At 35.3% G+C, this 17410-nt stretch overlaps 1 pseudogene; it reads right to left on the reverse strand.

Moving 5' to 3' along the window:
* Window positions 1-7641: 7641 nt before the first annotated feature.
* The window catches only part of LOC106984257 (elongation factor 1-alpha 1-like), a 34094-nt pseudogene continuing 24325 nt past the window's right edge, over window positions 7642-17410 (reverse strand).

The following is a 17410-nucleotide window of genomic DNA, read 5'->3' on the forward strand; positions in this document are numbered from 1 at the left end:
TTTTCACTATTCTTTGAAATGATCTATTTATATAAAATCTATTATTTATATAAAAATATAACCTTTTCATGATGAAAAATAAAAAATAACCTAAATAACAAACAAAAGAGAGCTGGCATTCACACATTCAAAAATGAGGTGTATGAATAGAGTACTGTCTGTAGTATAACTGTAGATAAGAAAGGAGTTGATGATTATGCTTCCTAAATTTTTCTCTGGCATCCCTGAGAGTTTAATTATGTCAATACATTTCCATAAATTTCAATTAACCTCTGTCGTAATTACTTTCTACACACCTTATAAATTACATTGACATTTACCTGTCTTTCAAAAAGATAATTATCCTTTAAAAAATGATTAGGAAATTTCTTTGGAAACTATTCTTTTAAAGTGAGGAATGCCACCTCTCCAAGTAGTAAGATAGATACATAGATAGATAGATAGATAGATGATAGATAGTAGATAGATGGTAGATAGAGATGGGGATATATAGATAGATACATGAAATTTCAAATCAAGTATGATTTGTGAAGGAGATACACATAATTGGACATTGGTATATTTAGGGTGTTTTATTGAGGGGACAAGGGACATTAAGCAGGAATACCGATTCTTAAATTCACCATTATCCTTGTTTTAGTTCTTGTACAGCTGGTATTAGAGCTACAGGGGAGTTATACATTTGCGTAATCAAACATTGACCTCCCTCAGTACATCTCAGTCATCTTCTCTTCTGAAGAACCAAAGGTTTTGCTAAGTACTATTTACTGTGGGACTAGCCATAGACATATGAAGAATGAATTAGAATCAAAGAGTTTCTAAATGAGCCACATAGTAAGAATTTCATCAGGTCTGTGATCTGGAATAACATTGAAGGAAAAAATACATACAGACATTTAAATTAAATATCTGTTGTAAGTTAGATGGATATCTGTGTTGAAGTAAAAATGTCATAAAAAGAAAAAGTGAACTGCTAAAAATTGGGGAGGAACTTGGTGTGTCTTGATTTTATATCATTTTGTATATTGCTTAAAGCGGTGTGTGTGTGTGTGTGTGTGTTTGTAAATTTTAAAGATAAGCAGGAATAAAAATGTCATGTTTTTTTTAAAGTTCTTTATTTATTGGGGTGCCTGGGTGGCTCAGTTGGCTAAGCATCCAATTTCAGCTCAGGTCATGATCTCTTGGTTTGAGCCCTGCATCAGGCTGTGCACCGACAGCTCAGAGCCTGGAGTCTGCTTCCGATTCTGTGTCTCCCTCTCTCTCTCTCTCCCCCCTCCCCCATTTGTGCTCTGTCTTGCCCTCTCTCAAAAATAAATAAACATTAAAAAAATTTTTTTGAGGTTATATATATATTTGTAAATTGCATAATAAAGTCATTCCAAGGTTGCTTCTGAGTTAAGAATTCTGGGAGTTCTTATAATAATAAATTGTACTTCTCTAATATGTACATAGCATGAAAATCTTAAAACATTTAAAATATATGTAATAAGGAAAATATTTAAATAGTATAAAGAGGCAGTAAAATTGAGAACTGGATATAAGTAGTTCAAATTAATTTGGGACAACACTATATAATCTGCAATAACCTAAATTTGTCTTCCAATTTCCAAATTCTTCTTATCTCTCCTGGTACATGTAAACATATAAATGTTCCTTCTTTGTCTCAAGGCATATTGAGAATCATGATGACTGTTATATAGTGTGTGTGTGTGTGAGTAAGTGGCAAGGAGGAAGTATATTCTAGTTAATAGTAACAATCCAACTTTGATATGCCAGGACTCCACTGGTATCCAGGTTAAAATGAGCATTTTGTTCTAGTCATCCCTTAATCAAGACTGAAAATTGACCTTCGTAGCCATCTTCCAGGGGCTGCTGCTGGTGTTGTTGGATAGACAATAATCTGAGTATCAAGAGAATCATATTGAATGTGTCTAGGGACTTTTGTCTTCCGATGATAGAGGAAGATAAAACCTAGCCCTGTGACAGTAATAAACTTTGGACAAAATATGAAAATAAAAAGGAGTACAACCAATTTAAGGGATTGAGGAGTAATGAAAGTATGCACACTAGTGTACATGTGAAAGAAAGAAATAGCAATTGGTGATTTTCCTTTTTTTTTTTTTTTTTGTCGATTTTCCCCTGAAGAATGGTCCCTGTTAATATCTGTGTATTTTGTGTCTAAAACAGTAGAGATTTATGTAAATGTTTTCCCCAGTGTGCCTGAGACGAATGGTTACCTCCAAAACTGTATGTTCACATCTTATCCCTCAAGCCTGTGAATATTACCCTACAAGGGGGGGGGGGTGGGGAATGGGTCTTTGAAGATGTAATTAAATTAAGGATTTTGAAAATTGATCATCCTGGGTTGTCTGAGTGGGCCGTAAATCCAATACAAATATCCCAGTAAAAAACATACTGAGCAGAGACACAAAAATACACAAAGGATAAGCATTGTGAAGATGAAGACAGAGATTAGAGTGATGTTACCATAAGTGGAGGCACTCCAAAGCATACCTGGAGTCATTAAAAGCTAGTAGGCCAAGGAATAGATTATCCCTGGCTTCTGAGGGAACACAGCCCTGATGATACTTCTCCTTTTCTCCTGTGGATTTCTGGAGTTGTCTCCACCTCTTTGCTGATTGCTCAATTAGCCATACCCATAAGAAGCACAACAGTTCTCTAGGTTGAGTTTCAAAACAACTGGGAAGCAATTTTCTGGCTAAGTTTTCCAGCAAAACCACTGCTGCAGCTTTCCTTTGTGTGTCAGGTGTCTGGCCAGTGGTGGCACCGCATAAATGATATTGGGTTGGATAGTGTGTGTGGAGGAGCTGGTGGAGGTTGACTGGTCTAGATAGTACTACTGTTAGCCAAGGTATTACCCAAGGACCTTTATACAAGAAAAAATGCTGGGCTTTAGGGGAATTGAGCACATTTTTTTTTTTTTTTTGTCCTCTTGATCCTAATATATTTAGTGGTCTAATATAGCAGGATGACTTATAATCAGAATTCTTGATTTTAAGTCCCTGCCTTGCCATTCACTAACTGTATATACATGGTAAATTTTCGAATGTCCTTGAGATTCAACTCCTCTATTAAATAAAAAAAAAGTATTGAGTCTAGCTTTTTGTTAGAATTCTATGATAAAAATATGTAGCTTTTTTAGTGTAGTATATGCCAATTTACTAAATTAAATTATAGAAGAATATATGCCAGTTATTCTAAGGTATTCCAAAAGAGGTAATTCTTTACTTATTATTATAACATGTTTGTATTTATTTATTTAAAGTGCATATACATTTGCTTGCCTATTATTTGCGACTTACCATACAGAATAGCCTACTCGGTCACACTCAGTCAAGTCCATGAACATTTTGTCTGTCTGTGGGGTCTCCGATGGAAATATCAGGTGGCATATTATGAAGGATTATGACTTTACCTTCTGCTGTTGGCTTCAGGGACTTGACAGATGCCACATATTGTGGTGAGCCATCATGGTCTCAAATGAAGGAGTTTTTCCAAAATCTTATAAATCTTTCCTTGACTTTGTCCTGTACCAGTTTTTGGAATATTAATATCAATTAACTTTTAAACAAAGTCCAAGTGTTATTTCAGCAAGTCCTGGTTTAAATGGAAAGCTAGCTCTGCCACTTACTAGCTAGCACCTGGTAAGTTCAGTCTCTGTATCTGTGAAATCAGGACACTCATTTCTACCTCATGGGGTTATGGTGAGATTTAGATAATTAATTGGATGTGAAACCTGGCATATGTTTGTTACCCAAAAAGTGATAGCTATTTTTAATATGTACTTATTTGTTTTCTTTTTTCTTTTCCTTTAAAATAATTTCAAGTAACAGGTTTATTTCTGCCTTCTGTTGTTTCAGGATTTTGCTTAAAGTTTTCTGGTTTAATGGAATTTGGGGGGGAGGATTATTTGTTTTAATGGATTTTTTAAATTCCTTTTTAGAGAGAGGGAGCACAAGCTGGGGAGAGGGGAAGAGGAAGAGAGAGAAAGAATTTTAAGCATGTTCATGCTCAGCGTAGAGGCTAACACAAGGCTTGATCCCATAACCCTGGGATCATGACCTGAACTGAAATCAAGAGTTGGGCACTCAGTCCAGTGAGCCACCCAGGTGCTCCTATTTTAATGGATTAAAAAAAAAAAGTTTTATTATTTATTTCTGAGAGCGAGAGAGACAGAGCACAAGTGGTGGTGGGGGAGGGGGATGGCAGAGAGAGGGAGACACAGAACCCAAAGCAGGCTCCAGGCTCTGAGTTGTCAGCACAGAATCCAACATGGCTCAAACTCACAAACCACCAAGTGGGACACTTAACCGACTGAGCCACCCAGGTGTCCCTTAATGGATTTTAATCATATTTTCTTTTAATCTTTTAGGCTAAAGAAATGACACTTTAAAGAATATTTTGTCTATCATATAACTCATTAACAAGTTAAACATTATCATGGTGTAAACACAGCAGAGAATGATAATTGTAGATAAATCAAGGGCAGAGATGGATGGACATATAGATATGTAAATAGCGGGTAGATTGGAAGAGAGGAGAGAGGCTTGGATGGATGATAGATATGTAAAAATAATGTAAATACATGTAGATAATTGGTAGCAGATAGCTATATAGAAGATAGGTAGAAAGGGTAGGTGATAGATAAAAAAAAATAGAGGTAATAGAAAAAATAGCTGGAAGATAGATGAGAGGGAGTGATGGTTGAATAAGGAGAAAGGTAACTGGATCATAATATATATGTTGTTTAAAAAATATGAATTAAACCTGTTTTCTTAAAATTAAAAAAGGAAACAGAAAAAATTTAAGTTTTAAATGATTTTTTTAGCTACATGAAGAGTCATTATTTCCTGAATATTTTTTTTACTGATTACAATATAATAAAACATTAAGAGTACAAAATAATTTGTAATTTTACTTTTCTGTAATTTTAATTATTTTTAATGTGATATTAGCTCTTGATTTGCTGTGTTGAAAGTGAATTAAATTAATAATTCTCAAATCCACTCCACCCTCCTCCCATCAATATATTTGAATAACTTATTCATTTTAACATGACCAGAGATATAACATTTATATTCTATTCTATACTCCTAATTTGCAACTATTTTTAGATTAATTCTATATTTAAATGTTTTCATTGATCTCTATGAGTTATTTTTATGTGTGCTAATTTTTTGGCTCATTTTTTGAGTCATTCATAATATACTGTATTTGCTGTTTTGCATTTTCTTTATTATGTATCCAGGATTATACATGGCCTTTTTTTTTTATAATTTTTAAAAAAAAAATTTTTTTTCAACGTTTATTTATTTTTGGGACAGAGAGAGACAGAGCATGAACAGGGGAGAGGCAGAGAGAGAGGGAGACACAGAATCGGAAACAGGCTCCAGGCTCTGAGCCATCAGCCCAGAGCCTGACGCGGGGCTCGAACTCACGGACCGCGAGATCGTGACCTGGCTGAAGTCAGACGCTTAACTGACTGCGCCACCCAGGCGCCCCAACATGGCCTTACTTCTTACATGTTAAAAAAATGTCTACTTGGTACTTGACAATAATATTTTCAGTTTACAATTGTTTTTCCTCTAAGAACTTTGGAGTTTCCATTGTTCTTTGGCATTAAATGTTCTTTAGGAGAAATGTGAGGCCAGCCTGATTTCTAACTTTTGGGAATGATGTAATATTTACTCTCAGATAAGTAAATAGCTTTTTCTTTTCCATGGTATGCTTTGGTGTTTTATATATGTAATGTGTATTTGTTGGACATGTGTAAATCTTTAGTGTCAGTTCTTTATTCATTTTTCAGTACTTTGTTTCCAGTCTCAAGTTCTCTCTCTCTTTCTTTTCTCTTTTTTTTTGTAATTATCATCTGATGAATTAGCTTTGTCTCTAATTTACCTTCTTTAAAATTGCTTTAATTTGTCTTGTGAAACCATGGTTTGCAAATGTTTCTCCTAAGTCCCTCCGTTCATTTTTAGCAACAGCTATTAGTTTGTACTTTATTTTTTTATTTTTATTTTTATTTTTACAAAACCACTCTTAATTTTAACCAATTCAAACAAACAAGGCAATTAGTACATAAAATTCAACAGAGCTAAAGTAAACTTCTATATCCTCAATTTACAGATTCATTTTTGAAACAGTTTGTAAATAATTTATAGGGACTACCAGTAGGTGGTGCTCAAACCTGACGGCTGCCTTCACAAGCCTATATTGCGTTGGGTTCTATGGAGTTAAGTACCCCAACTAGCCCAACTGAAGCGTTTCTGGATACTACTTCCACTTTGCTTCCTCCATTTAGTGGTAGGCATTTTCTGCAGCTAAGTGATTTCTTTGCGGGGGAGGGGTGAACAATAAATCCCTTCCAGTATATAAGATTTCTTATGCTGGCTACCATTTATTGACATGCTGTTTAAGAATCTTACCAATCTCCACTCCTCTAATCTTAAACCAATAGTAATCAACATATTTGTACAAATAAGAGGAAAAAAAATTAATGGTATTTTGGAGCTGTGGAGACAAAGTCTTAAGTTTTAATTTACACGGTCTCCGGTAATACTGTCGAGAGACCATAAATGTTAGCAGTATAAAATACAAGGTGTCCTGTGATTTTGCCTATTTCAAAGCAACTTAAAATTTAGGGGTCAAATAGGGTCTTACGGAATTAACGTCCAAATAGTCAAGATGCATGGAATGTTCTATCAAATGCACCAGTGTCCTTAAGAGATTTGCCAGCTATCCAAAACTAAGAACTTAAGACTACATTGTGGTCAATCAAAGAAAAGTACTGTTAATTTACCAGTCTACATACACTTTATAGAAGTTACAAAATAAACACAGTAGAGTTTAATGAGCTGTTCACTTTCCAACCCATCCATCAAATTCACTTGGAATGGCCATTCTTTTATTGCTTCTCATTAGGTAATGATTTTGGAAGGACATCTTTAGCAAAATCTTGAAAACATTTTCAACTTAAAACAAAGCTTACCCTACAGTCCAAGACAGGTCCTCATTTAGGTTGAGTATTGCCACTTTGGGTTTTAAATCTCCAGTGCAGCAATGTTCCCTCTTCACTCAAGTTTGGCTTAGATGAAAATTCCTATTGGAGGTGGGTTTCTAGTTCTCAAGTGACAGTAAACGTCCAGTATATACTTTGTTCTCCTACAGCTTGGATACAATGAACTCTACCATTAAATATAATAATGTTATTTAATGGCTGACCTTTCAGGGTACTTTAAACTACAAGATTTATAAATGCAGCAAAGCATTCCAGTAACTAAGAAACTCCATTATGACAATGTATCAAGTTTACTCAATAGTGATAGTATACAAATTTTATATGCAACACATTGAGTTTGGTATTACAGAATTTAACCATTTATAACCTACCTTAATGATGTTACTGTTCTAAACTATGTTGCAGATCCCCTTTTCCCATAGCTCTATGTGCTTGTTTCTTTCCCTTACCTGGTAAAAACGTTTCCCAGCCCAGGGGAAAACAACCCATTAACCCATTTCTCAGTTTCAGCAGATATTAACGCCAGGAACAGGTTATGGGCAACTCTTAATCTTTTACCTGAATAGTACAAGGTTACAGTGTTGACCAAAAGAAGACCCAGGTTTCTCATTAAACTTTTGTTTTATTGGGTCTCAAAATTCTATGACAGATTTTTGGTCAAGTTGTTTCCATTAAAAAGTACTGATTTTAAAAACTAATAACTTAAAACTGCCACACAAAAAAACCCAAATTGTCCACAAAACATTCTCCTTTCCTTCTGAAGGCTTGACAATGCATTGTTATCATTAACCAGTCTTTTACTATTACGCCTAAGTGGCCAATTGACACAAACAGTTCTGAGACTGTTCTTCCACCACTGATTAAGACTGGGGTAGTAGGTATTGGGGATAATATTCATTTAGCCTTCCGAGCTTTCTGGGCAGACTTGGTGACCTTGCCAGGTCCAGCTGCCTTCTTGTCCACTGCTTTGATGACACCCACAGCAACCGTCTATCTCATGTCATGAATAGCAAAACGGCCCAGAGGAGGATAGTCAGAGAAGCTGTCAACACACATGGACTTTCCCGGAACCATATCAATGATGGCAGCATCACCAGATTTCAAGAACTTGGGACCATCTTCCAGCTTTTTTTCCAGAATGACGGTTAATCTTCTCCTTCAGCAAACTTGCGGGCACAGTGCAGCACAGGTGCATATCCAGCACTGATTTGGCCTGGATGGTTCAGGATAATCACCTGAGCTGTGAAGCCAGCTGCTTCCATTGGTAGGTCACTTTTGCTATCATGAGCCACATTGCCACGATGAACATCTTTGACAGATACCTTGTTGACATAGGGGCCACCCAGGCGCCCCTAGAGGTGGTTTTAATGACGCTTGTGTTCTGGCAGAAAACCCGTTGCAAAACAGTTTGTACTTTATTTTTTCTTTAATCCTGTTGTTTTGGCCCTTGCTTATTTTCCTATTTGTCATTGGTTTTATTTAAATCTGTTTTTTTTATGATCTTCTAATTGACTTTTGTTTTATTTAATTCATTTGCTTTTAAGATATTTTGCAGCATGGGATAATCATTAAAGTATTATTTTATGCCTTGAATTATATATATATAATGAATTATATTTCCTTCAAGTCTCTTTGTTGGTTGTTGTATACTATTCCTATTCAACTTTGATTTGTGAGTCCTTGACTTCCTTCCCACAATTTATGGGCTGTTGTATTTCTTCCTTTATCACTTCTGTTTTGGTTTTGGATACCTTGTGATATTTTTGAAATAAGGAAGATGGCTGAATATTCAGTCTTCTTTTATGTACCCTTATGATGATATTGAGTGTAGATTAGTGAGAGATGGAGGTAATAACTTATATACTCATGAAGAGCATACCAGTATCACTATGAAACTCATTGTTGGTCAGCACTATCAGCAAGTGATTATTTTAAGAATCAAGGTCCCTGAGAGCAATAGGGAGGATGGGATCTCAAAATAGTAGAGGCCAGGTATTGGTGCTTAACAATCAAAGCATGGTGATGATATTTTATAATGAACAGCAAGGTCAGAGTGACATCAGGGACCTAAGAATTATGCAGATACTTAATAGAAAAAGGTAAAATGGATGAGTGACTAATATTGATGATATTGCTCAATATATGTTATCAAAAACAATCCAGGATAGATGATCAGGAGTCTGAGAGACATTGCAATAGAAAAAAAAAATCACAAACTTTTCCAGGCCTGAATCAGTTTTTACACCTGAAACCATTGACTGAAGGAGAGGCCAGATCCTCAAAGAAAGTAAAAGTGATCATGATTTCCCTTTGTTCTCTCACAAATGGACTGCAATTACTCTGAAAACTGAAAAAATAGGAAAAGGAGAATACAACTCTAGTGTTGTAGATTAAAAGTTTGGGTTGACAGTCAAGTTTGGGAGGTCCCTGCTCCACCACTACTACTCTGCCCTTAGAGGTAGGGCATATGAGCTTTAGGTAATAAAATGGGGTACTGTCCCAAGTCTATTAAGAGTAGATCCATGGATGGGGCGCCTGGATGGCTTGGTCGGTTAAGCGTCCGACTTCGGCTCAGGTCACGATCTCGCGGCCCGTGAGTTCGAGCCCCGCGTCAGGCTCTGTGCTGACGGCTCAGAGCCTGGAGCCTGTTTCAGATTCTGTGTCTCCCTCTCTCTGTGACCCTCCCCCGTTCATGCTCTGTCTCTCTCTGTCTCAAAAATAAATAAACGTTAAAAAAAAAAAAAAGAGTAGATCCATGGAATATTGGCATGCTTTTGGGCCTTGGTAGAGACAAAACATCTTGCCATAGAATGTCAAGTGGCCATGTGGCCAGAGCTGCTGTAAGTGAACAGATGTATTGTCTTAAGTTTAAATGGGGCATCAGTCCACTGAAAAATGGAACTTCTATTTCATAGATTGGTCACAAGCAAAGTTAGAAAGAAAACATAAACTGCAGGAGTAAGTAGAACAGATGACTATTTTTTGTAATTAATTTATTTATTTTTGAGACCGAGACAGAGCATGAGCAGGGGAGGGGCAGAGAGAGAGGGAGACAGACTCTGAAGCAGACTCCAGGCTCTGAGCTGTCAGCACAGAGTCCGATGTGGGGCTCAAACTCACTGTGAGATCATAACCTGAGCTGAAGTCGGATGCTCAACCGACTGAGCCACCCAGGAGCCCTGAGCAGACGACTATTGATGCCCCTTTCAACTCAACCCTGTGGCTATACTGGGGCAGAGTACTTCCATTATGAAGAAATGATGAAGGAAAGAAGTCAGACTTGATTCATCAATGAATGGGGTGGGTCTGTTGTTACAAGTCAGAATGTACTGTAACCCAGTTCAACAAAAACCTTGAAAGAGAAGGATGAAAATAAATTTTCATTACAGCTAGAACTTCTGGTAGATAAAATGGTCCTTCACTTTGTGTCCAAAGATAATGTGTGTATATATGTGTGTGGGTATGAATCACAGGCAGTGGCAAATGGCTGGTTGGTCACGTCTGGAAGGGAAAAGGATTGAAAATTTGGGGTCAAGTGTTTCTGGGAAAGTGGCATATGGCTTCTTCTTTAAAATGATTGGAATCGTAGATTCACTTTGTTCAGTGAAAACAGTAATGCTCATTATTTACAGCACATATATTTCCGATGTCCTTCTGTTATTATAAAATAAGTAGTATACTTCATATGTAGTACATTTATCCTTGTTTTGAAAGCCTGACGCATTCAGGCTTAAGTATTTGTTTCCTTATTAGATTATCATGCTCAAATCCTTACTCTAAATTTTTCTAGTAATTTGTTAAAAAAACAAAACAAAATCTTCTCATTTAGTTACATGTTCTGCATATATATTTTCTTAAAACTATGTGCAGTAAGATAATTTATTTTGGAATTTGAAAGTGTAGTATATGCTGAAAGAGATGAATGAATGTAATTATAGCTCATTACCTAAAATGACATGAAATTATGAGAACTGGTTTGGTAGTTTGTCTACATTTTTTAAACCTGAAGACAAAATTTTGTAGAAAGATAATTTTGAAAAAATTATTTTATCAAAATTATTGCCATTAAGTAGTATCTACAGGAATGATTGTATTTGATCAATGTGGTATGTGTAGAGTATAATATACACATATATATTCTGCTTCTTTAAAAAATCTGTGACAACAAAAGCATATTTCAAGAGACTCACCAAAATGGTGAATATTAATTGGGAATCAAGCTTACTACATCAGGGAGTTTTGAAACTTTGTAGAACTAGATTTGGGGAGAACAATATTGAGTGAATTTGACAGAAGAATAAATAGAATTATGTTATCATATTAAAATTACCATGTAGCAGAAATGATTTCGCCTTGTGATTTTAAACTGATATTTATAACCCTTGTTACTAGAATCCTGTCTTTCTCTTTAGGATTATATTATCTTGTATTGTTTGTCTCATCTTAGTTGGTTTATTATCCTCTTTTCCTTCATATGGCAAAGAAACACCCCACTTTGATTTATCTGCTTTAACAAGCATTTGGGTCTCCATTGTGTCTAATCTTGAAATTGTTGCTTGAAATTCCAAATTAAAGTAGCCTCATCTAAAGTAGCTAACACATGCTCCTTTTAATGGTAATAAAAAGTTAAATTTGTAAAGCGAGGTTGTATAGTGATAGAAGAATCTGGGGGCAAGAAGATTCATCATGTATTATGTGGAAAAGGCTAAGATGTGCCAGTGTGGTTATATTTGACAATCTATAAAGAAACCTTCAAAGGAGGATAATTTCTTCCAGTGTACAAGGCATATTCTTTTTTCATTTTTCCTTTATGAGTAGTTTTCAAGTACTTCAACACAACTGATGAGAAATCACTTGGGAGGGGCAATTAATAATAAGAAATAACTGCCTGCCTTATATCAGGACCTCTCAGAGTCCATTTTTACTGGGATACAATAATATGCGTGCCTATTTTGGGTAGTTGCATTAAAAAAAATCAAATGAAAAGAAAGAGAAAGAAAAGTAAATTGATAAATTGGGATGATAAAACAATAAGAAATATAGAAACATGCTCAGGAAGGCCATGTAAGCATATATTTAAAAATATAATTTGTTTCTGGCATTTTATGGTAATAAATCTTTAGGTATTATATGAAATACTTCATTTCCATTTAGAAGTGGTTACAATAAAATGTATAATATAAATATTCAGTTAACATATATTTTATGACATAAGGTTTGATATTTAATATATTATCAAATGACAATTATGAAAGTGTGTTGTCCAAATGTACTGACAATCTCCTGGAATTGATATTAATTATTGCCAAATCTCAGTTGATTAAATCCAAGATAATACAATATACAGCAGTCTAAAATTTTAGTAAAAAGTCATTATAACACATATAAAAAGTATATATTATGTATGTATATTATAATATATTACACATTATACTTGAAACATATAAAGTATATATAACATAATAATTATATAATACGTGATTATATGTTTATCTTTATGCCCATCTATATGCAATTATATTAAATGTATATAACTATACTATTTCTAAACTATTACTTTTGATTGACTTATCTCTCCTTATGTCAGACTGCTCTCGTAATAGGTACAAATTTATATTAATTCTTTTATTTTTATTATATTTTTTAATTTCTAGAGAGAGCGAGAGAGTGCAAGTAGAGGAGAGGGGCAGAGGGAGAGGAGAGAGAGAGGGAGGGAGGGAAGGAGGGAGAAAGGGAGGGAGGGAGAGGGAATCTAAAGCAGGCTCCCGGCGCAGCATGGAGCCAGATGCAGGTCTTGATCCTACGACCCTGAGATCGTGACCTGAGCAGAAATCAAGAGTCAGACACTCAACCAAATGAGCCACCCAGGTGCCCCATACGGTAATTCTTAGTAACCAGGAGAGATAATCCTCCTAACTTGGCCTTCTTTTAAAATTTATTAGATTTATGTATAATAAACGATATACATTTATGATTTATGTACAATAAGCCACATATATTTAAAATGTACAGTAAAATGAGTTCTGACAGTAGTTTCATCTCTGAATAAACAAAAATCTCAGTCAAATTTCAGAACTTTGATCACCCAAAAGAGATACCTCAGACATTTTTTTTTTGTTTCTGTTTTTTTATTTCAAGTTTTATTTAAATTCTAGTTAGTTAACATACAGTAATAATAATTTCAGGTGTACAATTTAGTGATTCCACACTTATATACAACACCCAGTGCTCATCACAACAAGTGCCCTCCTTAATCCCCATCACCTATTTAACCCATCCCCCCACCCTCATCCCCTCCAGTAACCCTCAATTTGTTCTCTATAGTTAAGACATTTTTATAGTCCATTCTTCCTGCTCTCAGGCCCAGCAAAACTGACGTTGTAGTCACTACAGATTAGTTTCCATTTTCTAGTGTTTTGAAAACAGATAATATTTGAAACCACATAGGATTTTTTTTTCCTATATGGCTTCTTTCATTGAGCCTAATGATTTTGAAATTCATCTATATCATTGCATGTTGGATTGTTTCAAGTTTGGTCTACTATTTAAAACCAAAGAAAAAAAATAATGAGAGGAGAAAATATGTATATTTGCATAGAAACAAAATTGTGAGAATTACTGATATCCTCACTTTAAACCCTATATTAAATGGAGTGAAAGCTCTGTATAGAACCATAGTAATATAGTAAAAATGAGCAGCAATGAAAATTTAACATGAAAGTAAATGTAAATATTTCCTTACAAAATAAAACTTGAAATACACTTTGGAAGTTAAAATCCATGTAGCATCCAAACATGGAAAATAATATAAAATAATGTCCAAACTTGGAGGGACATAGATGGCTATATAGTGTTCTAAGTTCCACTGCTATTAAGGTAGGATAAAATTAGCCTTTGGTTTATACTAGAGTTAGTACAGAATATATGTTTAAATCATAGACCAATTAAAATAACAACAAATAAAGTTGTTTTATTTTAAAAGAATTCAAAAATAATATTAAAGTAAAATAATAAAGTGTTTGATCCATCCAGAAGGAGGGAAACAAGGGGACAAAAATAATAGAAGATAAGTTAAATATCGCACAAATGGTGAGAAGGTAGATGTGAAACCAAATGTATCACTAAGCACATCAAATTAATATGAGGCCAGAAAATCAACTAAAAGATGAATATTTCAAATTGGAATTTTAATATGTTGCTTCCAAAAGACAGGCTTTAAATGTAAGGAAACGAAATTCTTGGAAAGTGAATTGATGGAAAAAGATAAACCTTGTATATACCCACCCAAAAAAAGCTTCTGTAACTTAATATAAGATAAACTGTAAGGAATAAAGCATTACTTTTGGCAAAGAGTAACATTTCATGTTGATGAAGATTCGATCCACCAGAAAGATACAACAATTCTAAATAGGTATGCACCCAATTAACGTGGATTCAAAACAGATGACATTCAAAACGTGAGCTGGACACTGGGGTGTGGTGCTGTGATCTTCCTGAAAGGCGTATTTGTGGTCCAGTCACTGAAATTCAGAACATATTTGCCAGCCCCGACAGGAATTGCCTCTATAGCAGAAAGCCCCCTCACGCAGTGACTTAAGGCTAGGTTCCTTGGGAATAAAATTATGGGGCATTGTTTAACCTGGTCCCTAGCCCTGCTTCATCAATTTGGCAGACACTGATTTGAGAAAGAACCATCTCTCTGCCTGATTTAAACAGCATTTGGAATCAAATCTTGTGGTATTATGAAAAAAAAAAAATTTCGCATCTAGCCCTGTTTTGCATCTTCTTCAGAATCCATGGTTGGGGGAATAGCAGTTCATCATCTGTCATGATCAGGGGTCTGAAGTCCGAATCTTGTGGCTGCTTCTTTATAATGTGGTAGACCAGTGATAATCAGTCTTTATCTGCCATCACTGAATGAGACCAGAATTCATTGACTTCAGGACTTGATTGGAGCTGTGCGTTAGGAAATAACATGTCATTTCTGAAATGGTTCTGCACTGCGGCCAAAATACAGTGAATCGTATTTGAATATGTTAAATCTTACCTCCCAGGTATCATTTAAAATTCAAAGTAAGGATATCCCTAAATGTGGTATTGTAATATTTCAAAGTTGAAACAAGCACCCAACAGTTTTCTCAATATATATCATACTCTGAGGCATTGGGATATACAGCAAGTCTCACTTATTCTGTAGGTTACAGGATAGTGAAAGCAGAGCTGTAGCTTTGCAGAGAAATGATCTAGGATGGTGGGCATAAACTAGATAGGAATTTGTGGGTAGACAGGCCAAAATTTTATTGGCTAAAACTAAGTCATGTTAGTATCTGGGGCTTTAAGATGGTAAGCAAATAGAATTATTGGAAAAGAAACCCTCCTTAGAATTGAATTAAAATGTGGAGTGATTTAATGGTGAGGCCTATAAGATCAGTCTTGGGCTACTCAAGTACCCATAAATTCCGAAATCTACTTAAAGTACTGAGGGAAAAGTTGAGCTAAAAAGAGAAACTAAGTATTCTCCCTGGAAGGGCAAAGATGAGACTACCAAGATCCAGGCTTGATTTTATTATAAGCCTGTGTGCCTTCAGGCTGTTTTTACCTGGGTCATTTCACCTTTATCAAGACCAAAATAATTTAGCTTAGTAGAATATGAAAAATATCAATGACTAATGAATTGATTATATAATTTGATCAGTAGTTGGAAACTGGTGGCTATTACACACAAACACACGGAGCCTCAGTGAAATAACCACTGTAAATATTTTCCTAGGTTACATTAGGCATGCATTGAAATGTTTCTTTCTTTTATTTTTAAACAGCTTTCTTCAAGTATACTTGATACACAAAGAACTGCACTTATGTAATGTGCACAATTTGATGAGTTTCAATATATACAAACATCTATGATACCATTACTCCAACCAAGATTATAGGTATATTCACCCCCTCCCAGAGTTTCCTTGTGTCTCTTTGTGGTGTGTGTGTGTGCACGCGTGCACATGTAGTAAGAATACTTAATTTGAGAGCTATCATCTGGGGTGCCTGGGTGGCTCCGTCAGTTGAGTGTCTGACTTTGGCCCGGGTCATCATTTCGTGGTCTGTGAGTTCGAGCCCCGTGATGGGCTTTTTCAGATTCTGTGTCTCTGTCTCGTTCTCTGCCCCTCCCCTGCTTGTGTTCTCTCCCTCCCTCCCTCCCTCCCTCCCTCCCTCCCTCCCTCTCTCTCTCTCTCTCTCTCTCTCTCTCAACATTAAAAGATAGGAGATATATCATCTTAGCAAATTTTGATGTGTTTAAGATGGTATTGTTAACTACAGGCACCATGTTGTATAGTAGCTTTCTAGGACTTATTGATCTCTTGCATAACTGCAACTTCATTATGTAATAGTTACCCATTTCCCCCACCCCATAGCCCCTGGCAACCGCTTATTAAATTCTATCCATCCATAAGTTGGACTATTTTATATATCTCATATAAGGGGAATCATGCAGTATTTGTCTACTTTGTTTCAATTAGCATAATGTCCTGTGGTTTCATTTATGTTGTCACAAATGGCAGGAATTCCTCCTTTTTAAAGGATGAATAATACCATGTATTCATTTTATCATATCCATGTAGTAATTGAAGTCCTATTTCTGAGATACTCTTATTTTATTTTTATTTAATGATTAAATTAGATTAAAATTGTGGACACTTAAATCTGAATTCTTCATTGTCATTGCATTTAGATGGAAGGGACAGATGCATTCCCCATCATAAATTTAGTGGTATTTCTTATTTTAGATAGGTGATGCTTTGTGTAATTAAGTGATGATTACATTTTAAGTTTAGGAAGTAGAAATATCCTCATTAAGTTACTGTTAATGGTCTGTTATTTTTTACTTTGGAGCTTTATTTGGAATCCACTGCAGATGTTTTTACTATAATCAGAGGACACTTCGCGAACAAGTGGCTAAGTAAGGATGAGTACAACACTGACGTTAAGAGTATTGATATGGCGCTCCGTTTTGTGAGAGTATAAAATATTGACTTAAAAGAGAGAACTGTAACTATTGATTCCTCTCCAAGGAGAAGTATTTAAGTTTATGTTCCTTGTTTCATCTACAAATACTTAAAGTCTGAATTCTGCAATTTATAGCTGAAAAGAAAACACAAAAATCAACACACAATAATAACAAGTGCTACTTTTTATATAATGGTAAAGTTGCCTCTTTCTTCCTGCTGGTGAGACCCTTCAATATCATTAGCCTGACTGAGCTGCTGATCCTGCGCCTCCTTGCCGATCATTATTTTATTTTATTTGGTAAATCTCTATGACAGTTTTATTGCAGGCTGAGAGCAGAATTGATCTTAGCCCTTGTTTACTTAGAAT

This window comes from Acinonyx jubatus, chromosome D4, assembly GCF_027475565.1.
Source record: "Acinonyx jubatus isolate Ajub_Pintada_27869175 chromosome D4, VMU_Ajub_asm_v1.0, whole genome shotgun sequence".
NCBI lineage: Eukaryota > Metazoa > Chordata > Mammalia > Carnivora > Felidae > Acinonyx > Acinonyx jubatus.